This window comes from Aphis gossypii, chromosome X (genome assembly GCF_020184175.1).
Source record: "Aphis gossypii isolate Hap1 chromosome X, ASM2018417v2, whole genome shotgun sequence".
Lineage (NCBI taxonomy): Eukaryota > Metazoa > Arthropoda > Insecta > Hemiptera > Aphididae > Aphis > Aphis gossypii.
The window spans coordinates 56,010,745-56,018,270 of record NC_065533.1 but is presented as its reverse complement, the minus strand read 5'-3'; positions in this window follow the sequence as shown (position 1 = coordinate 56,018,270).

The window sequence follows — 7,526 nt, the reverse complement described above, 5'->3', positions numbered from 1 at the left end:
GGTCGTCGTCGCCGTCGTCGGTTGCGTCGTAGCAGTCGCGGAAGCGGCAGGAGCAGGAGCAGGAAAGAGCAGCAGGCAGCAGCACACTACAGGGTGGCGGCGGCGGTGGCAGGGATCCGAGGGCGGCGGCGGTGGCAGTGTCGGTGATGTGTGCGCGGTGCGCGCGTAGTCGTCGGGCGCGCGCGGCAACCCAGTTTTGTGGAGCGCGCGAGAATTTGGATCCGGGAGAACCGGACGCGCGGAGAAGCGCGGCTATTGACTCGGGCGGCGGCTGCGGATCTGGCGGTGGCGGCGCTGCTGTTGGCGGTGGGAGTGAGTCGGGCGCGTGGCGGCGGCGGCGGCGGCGGTGGTGCGACCCTCGGCGGGGTGGGATTTCGGCGGGCGCGAACGGCGCGCGGAGTGGCGTTTTGTACGTTACGTGCGGCGAGGGGTGCGTGTATCGCAGTCGTCCCGGGCTGCTGTGGAAGCTGTGCCGTTTCCGCTCGCCGCCGCCACCGCCGCCGGAATCGATGATCCCTGCTAGGATACGCGCGCAGCTGTATAACGAGCGTTCGTTCGTTCGTCGGTGCGTGCGTGCGTGTGCCGCCGCCCACGAACGCGAGTGTATGTATATATATATATATATATATAAATTCTGTGCAGGATATATACGTTTTTGGTTCCACCCTACGGCGGCGGCGGCGGTGTTCCGCCGAGATTCGTCGTCGTCGGCGCAGGACACCTACGCCGCGACCGCGTTAACTTGCAGACACAGCGATCGGCTAGCTACCGTGGCAAAATAATATTGCCCGACTCGCCCAAAACCATCGTCACTCGACGCCGCTGACCCACAACTACGCACCCCCGCGGCCCGCGTACCAGGTGTGTGTGTGGGTGTGAGATCATTTTTTCAGTGACCCTCGCAATCGTTGTTAAACAAACACCCCCTACCCTTATATATTCTACTCACTAGCACAGCCTCGAACTGAGCCGCCGACCATATATAACGGTGTTATTATTATGTGTACACACTGTACACACGCATAATATATAATGTACACGTATGAAGTACAATATCATTATTATAATATTATTTTGTTACCGTGACGCCGCCGCGGGTTAACTATTATGCGCGAACGGTCACCGGTTATAAAACAAATATATACAGTGAGAGATTAACAAGATTTTTATTGGACAAACTCTGCGATATGATTTCTTGGTTTCGTTGTGATAGATATTTTATGTACAATAATCATTAATTATATATCATATTGAATTAATTATTAGTAATTAAAATACCGGATGTAATATAGTCATGATATGATGAATTTAAAAAAAAAAATTAATCCAGCAATGACAATCAATTTTTTTTTCATCTCTATAATGTGAATCGGACATAATAATAGTGTAACTTGTATACGACCATGACGTATATACTTATACGAATAGGTTGATGGTTACTTACAACAATGTTTACGATTTACATATTACACACAAATACACATTGGGATGTCTAGTGTTGCAAATTTGGTCAGTAACGTTCAAAATCGTAATGATATATTATCATAATATGATACACATGACCAATTTTTATTTTGGATATGTTCGAGTACTTAATATTTACTAAGTAAATATAGAGGCTCTCATCTATTATATATATACTCTACAATAAAACACAAAGAAGCATACTATTTTATGGTATATATTTAAACTGAAATAATGTAAAATGTTTAATGCAATGTCATATTAATAAAAGTTTCAAAAATGCTGTAGATTTATAAATTATAAAATTATAAAAATCAATGATGTAGTTGGGAAAAAATTGGGAAATTTAATATATATTTTAACAAAATAAAATACATATTTCATTATTTTATATTGCATATTTGTATAAACTCTAACCCTACTTTTGAGTTGAAGTTGTGATGATGGGTTAAAGCTAATATGTATATTGTATGTATATACACGTATATGTGTAAATATAATAAAATACATACTCACGTGCATACTATTTATATAGGTACATTGTTTTACTATGTGTACCTACATGAAGGCAAAAGAACTACATTATGGCCATTATGCGATACAATAGTTAATATTTGACAGCTATTTTTAAAAAATCCTATACTAAAAACAAAATGTCCACAATTAATTCTTTATATACACACCGCAATGAAATGATTAATGAACAGTAATTCACTTTAGGCGTGGTTAAACATTTAACGTCAGGATACCAGACTTCAATATTTACTGTTTATTCAAGTCGAGTACCTATATACGTGATGGCTGACGGGTTCAATATATACATAAGTGGTGTCTACCTACAAACCACAGTTCGATACAAATTACACTGGTGTAGGTGAGTTGATTCCCGAAACTTACTTTATGTATTAATTGATTCCCGAGTTCATTTATAGGAAACGTATTAATTGATTCTCTAACTTCAGCCTATTACCGTTACCCAGCCCTCAGTCATCCAAGATAAATCGCGAAAAAGTTGAATAAAAAGTTTTCCCGACATTATTTTTTTTTAGTTATCACATTTAATTTATCCTATATTTTTAAATTCATTATATTATATCATGATAATTAATAAGTAAGTTATTTTTTTTAAATTTATTTATTTAATGTTGTCTTTTATAATTTATAAATACTTTGTTTTTCCTAATTTTCTACTGATATATTACAAAAAAGGGATCAACTCATGCATACCTACCTCTAAATTGCCCCGGAATCAATTCACCTGGGGATCAACTTGTACAGTCGTACGCAGCCAATTACACGTACATATAAATGAGTTAAAACCAAAACTCGGTTTTTCGAGTTATATATACATGTATAGTATATACATATTACATATATAGCAATGCGGCTATTATAGCATTAAAATAATCTGATAATGCAAATTAAGTAATGTTCTTATTATGGCTTGTGTGGTATAATAAATAAAAGCAGTAATAGCAACAATCCCTATTTTTTTCTTTAACATTTCGTATTCCTATTATTATTTCACCCTTATACTCTAAGTCTTATCAAAGTTTTACTATAAATGGAAAAAAAATTATTATTAATGAAAAATATTTTTTATAGTTTATTCTTCATATTATAGTGTTAGTATCTTTTTATATAAAATTCCATTTAAAATATTGTTACAGTGATACTACATTCATTAATTTATTAGGTATACAATATAGTTGTAAACAAAATTACTTTTGCAATGTACTAAAATATGTAAGTATAATCTGAATAATATGATATCATATTACAATCAAAAATTAATAACAAACTGATCCTATCTATCTTTAATAAATCAATTTAATGTATGTTTAACTTTTATATTTTATTTAAAACTCCAAAATGGAAAACTTAATTGTAGTATTATTTATTATATTACTTTAAAAATTAATCGATTTCAAATTGTTCAAAGGAAGAGTATGAAAATTGAACAAAAGATTCCTCATAATAATTATTTATATAGCAATTTTAAAATGTAAAACAATATATGTGCACGATTATTTTTAAGCTGCTGAAGGTCAAATATTAACGAAACTGTATATTCGATTATAGATACTTACTTATTATGATAACGATTTCTTTTTAAAGAATTTTCGTCATTTTATTGATAATCGAAAAGTAATGACTAATGAATGGTCATACCTATACACGTGAAACATTCCACTATACATTATCATTTTCCATACACTATGAATATTTCATTAATTTCTAAGCATTTAAAAGTTTTTTTTAAATGAAAATAAAATTTTTTAATTTTTCGATTAAAATAAGTACTTAAAAATGTGATAAGTACATGTAGATTTCTCAAAATTTGTTGAAAATTTAAAAATATCAAAAATGTATATGTGAAGTTTTTTTATAAACATTTTAAGTTAAAATATTGATTTAATTAGACATTTAAACGAAAAATAATTGTTTGTTATATTTTGTTGAAATTCAAAAATTAAACATAGCATGTTTTATAACTTTTCACCACTAGGTACGTATATTATTATTTCTACAAACAAGAAAATTCTAAAAATATATTGATTAATTTATTTTAAGGTATTTTTTCCTATTATGCTTGATATTAAATCAGACAAATTTACATTTACGCTCTAATAGTAAAAACTAAAAGTATAATAAAAAATACGAGATATTTTAAAAAGAAAATACCTCGAAAAATACTTACTATAACTATTACATTTATTTATTTTATTTTATCAAAAAGATTTTTAAGAATGTTCTCTATTTTATAATTTATTTATTTATTTATTTTTGTTTTTATAGTAGTTTATTTTATTATTAGCAATATTATAGGTATCTACAGTATTACGATGTATAAATAAGTAAGTAATAACTTAAAATTAATCTAAATATTTTGAAAATGTCATTGCGTACGTATAATGCAAATTAATAATTCACGTAAAAGTATTTACCCCCCAGCGAAATATATCTGAATTCCAACCAAATAATTTAATTGTAATTCTTTGTTTAAATGTCCAACTTTATGAACATATTTTAACATAAAATGTTTAAAAATTTTAAATAGAATATTTATTATAAGGAAATTCGTCTTAAAAAAATTTAAAGGGGATTGTAAATCAACTCACTATAGTATAGCGTTATGTATTATGTTAGTACTTACAAGATAATAATAATAATTGAATAATTAAATACTACAAGTAGGTATAGAGAATATAAAAAATCGTTTACAAGAAATATGTATAAAAAAGTCAGTAAAGCTTATATTTTTTATAAAAGCTGTAACTTTTGTTGGTAGACGAAGTTATCTATATGCACTTACCCATTCAATAGCTAAGTAATGTGACTCGCTCCTTACAAAGTTTCCCTCCAGAGCACTTTTCATTTTTAAGCCACGAACTTCGGTCAGGAAAACATTTAATGAGACAATTCCATCTCACCAGTATTGATCAAAAATTTCGGCTCATACTCACGTCATTATAAATTTTGACATTTCAATATTTCACCTTCCAATGGTCACAGACATCGTAGAGCCGTTAGGTAATCGTTATACACTAACCTGCAATAACAGTCAACCGACATAGGTATATCTTATCTGATTAGCGATACCTAACATACATGAGATAATGAGATTGAATTGACGTACCACGTACGGGTACGATGGATATTTGATAAGAAAAACTTAGTAATAGGCAATAACAAGCTCCAAAAGTGTAAAAATTCGTTATTCCGCAAGAATTTTATTCAAAAGTACTTCGTTATACCACGAAAGTTTAAGAAAACAACAGTTTCATTCATTATATCGAGATATTTTTTATATTGTTTACTGTGTATTATAAAATATAAATTACATATTAGGTAGGTATCTATAAGACGTCAGGTGTTTATCATGTACCTAGGTATATATTTTAAAGAAAACTAGGTACAAGCGTAAGCTAAATTAATTATTGAACGATTATGAATTAATGTATATTGTATAATATTATATAAATATTAAAATTTTAAAACTGCTTGATAATTATAACAAAATTATTTTGTATGTACATACACTTCCTACATGGTTATTCGTTTTCATACAACATTACTTTCATTGATGGTGTATTTTAAATTAAATATTAACTGTTATTATCGAACTTATGCCAAATTACGGCTATATTTCTTAAATGTTATTATATTTACCAACTACCAGCTGGCAGCTATAGTGGGTAGGTCGTAGATAGGTACGCATATATACACTTAATGCTTGAGTCCATTATACGTATTACTTATATTATTATAGATACTAAATACCCATAGTAGGTACTAGGTACGTATCATATTGAAATGTATACATTTCTCTAACTACAGTCTTACACATCGTATAATACTGTAATAATTACTAAAGAAAATGATGTTGTTTAAATATAACATATGATAATTATATGAAATAAGATACTAAATAAACACATTGTGCAATTAGGTACATTTATAAATTATACATCTATACTTAATAAACTTAGGTATTGATTATTATTGTTATTGTAATTGCAATAATATATAATAATAAGATCCTTATATATTATGATACAGTCTGAAAGTCAATATAAATATATATTAGGAAGGTATTATATTTAAAAGAAATAATATTAGATATTATATTCTATACAAATAGTAAAGCAGTACCTTACCTCATACCTGTATACTATATATTAAATATTAATAATTAATTAATACGCAATAGATATGTATGTAGGCAGGGCCCCCACATACAATTTCGGGCTCCTGTACTAAATGTTTGACCAGGCCCTTTATAAGACTTCCAAAAATACAATTAACCATCTATCACAATTTTTGGAAAAATATTAATTTTTTTACTATACCACGGGCCCTTAAAATAGCCGGGCCCCTGTACTCAAGGTCCATCAGCCCCCTCCCCCCATGTGGGGGCCCTGTATGTAGGTGCATTCGTATTATGCACCTACAAAGGCGAAACTAGACAATTTTATTAAAACAGGATAATTAATATATATATATATATATATATATAAAAAAAATTCTAATTACAACTTTATATGGTAATTTACCTTTTTTAATTTAATGCAGTTACTATGATATTCAGCCAGTATATTAGCCATTAAGTCAGGACATGGCCTGAAGCCCTGAACCGTAGTTTCGCATATGTGTACCTATACCATATTAGTATTTTTACCATATTAGTTGGTGCATTACTATAGAACACTATTGAAAATATTTAATATAGGTACCTACGTTAAATATTTAAATATTCATTTATTCACCTATTATTGTATCTTCGTGATACAATTAACAGGTAAGTAGTAGCTGTAGCCACATAGGTATCTAAGTAAAGGGTGCGTGGTGTTAATATTCATCAGTTAACATTTTTATTGAAAGTGGTAACTTTTTATAGTTTTTAAATATCTATTATATTTTAAAACAAATCAAGATAAATAAATTATAATAATATAGGCAGAGGTAATATTTTTGTGAAAATAGTACATTATATACCTATACGGCTATACCAACCTATCAGTATCTTATGATGTTGTTACTACTGTCATATATGATCTAAGGTCTACTGTGCTGTGTTGATAGAATATTTTGGGATTAGGTACTAAATGAAAGTAAAACTTACAGAATTAAATGTAATGCATAGATTAAAATGATTAATAGATTAAAATGTTCGATGCAATAATAATTCATTTTTATTTAAATATAACATAAATATAAATGACTCTTAGAATAAGCTCACATTGCGAAGCACTGAAAACAATTCTTCTAATATTTGATCATACTACTCATAGATACATAGGTAGTAGGTACTTTCAACTTAATATCATGTCATTCAAAATGAATATTAAGCGAAGCTAGTTATTCAGGCTGTCTATGTCCATTCTGGATCTTAAATGTGTCTTGAGATAAAATAACGTAAAAAATGTCTGCTCATTAGTTGTTTTAGTTACTGTTGGTACAGCCATCTCATGTAAGTTATAGGTAATAGGTAATTAACACTATTAACAGATATTAGGGAATGCATTTGTGAATCAAATACTAATGTTAATATGGACAAT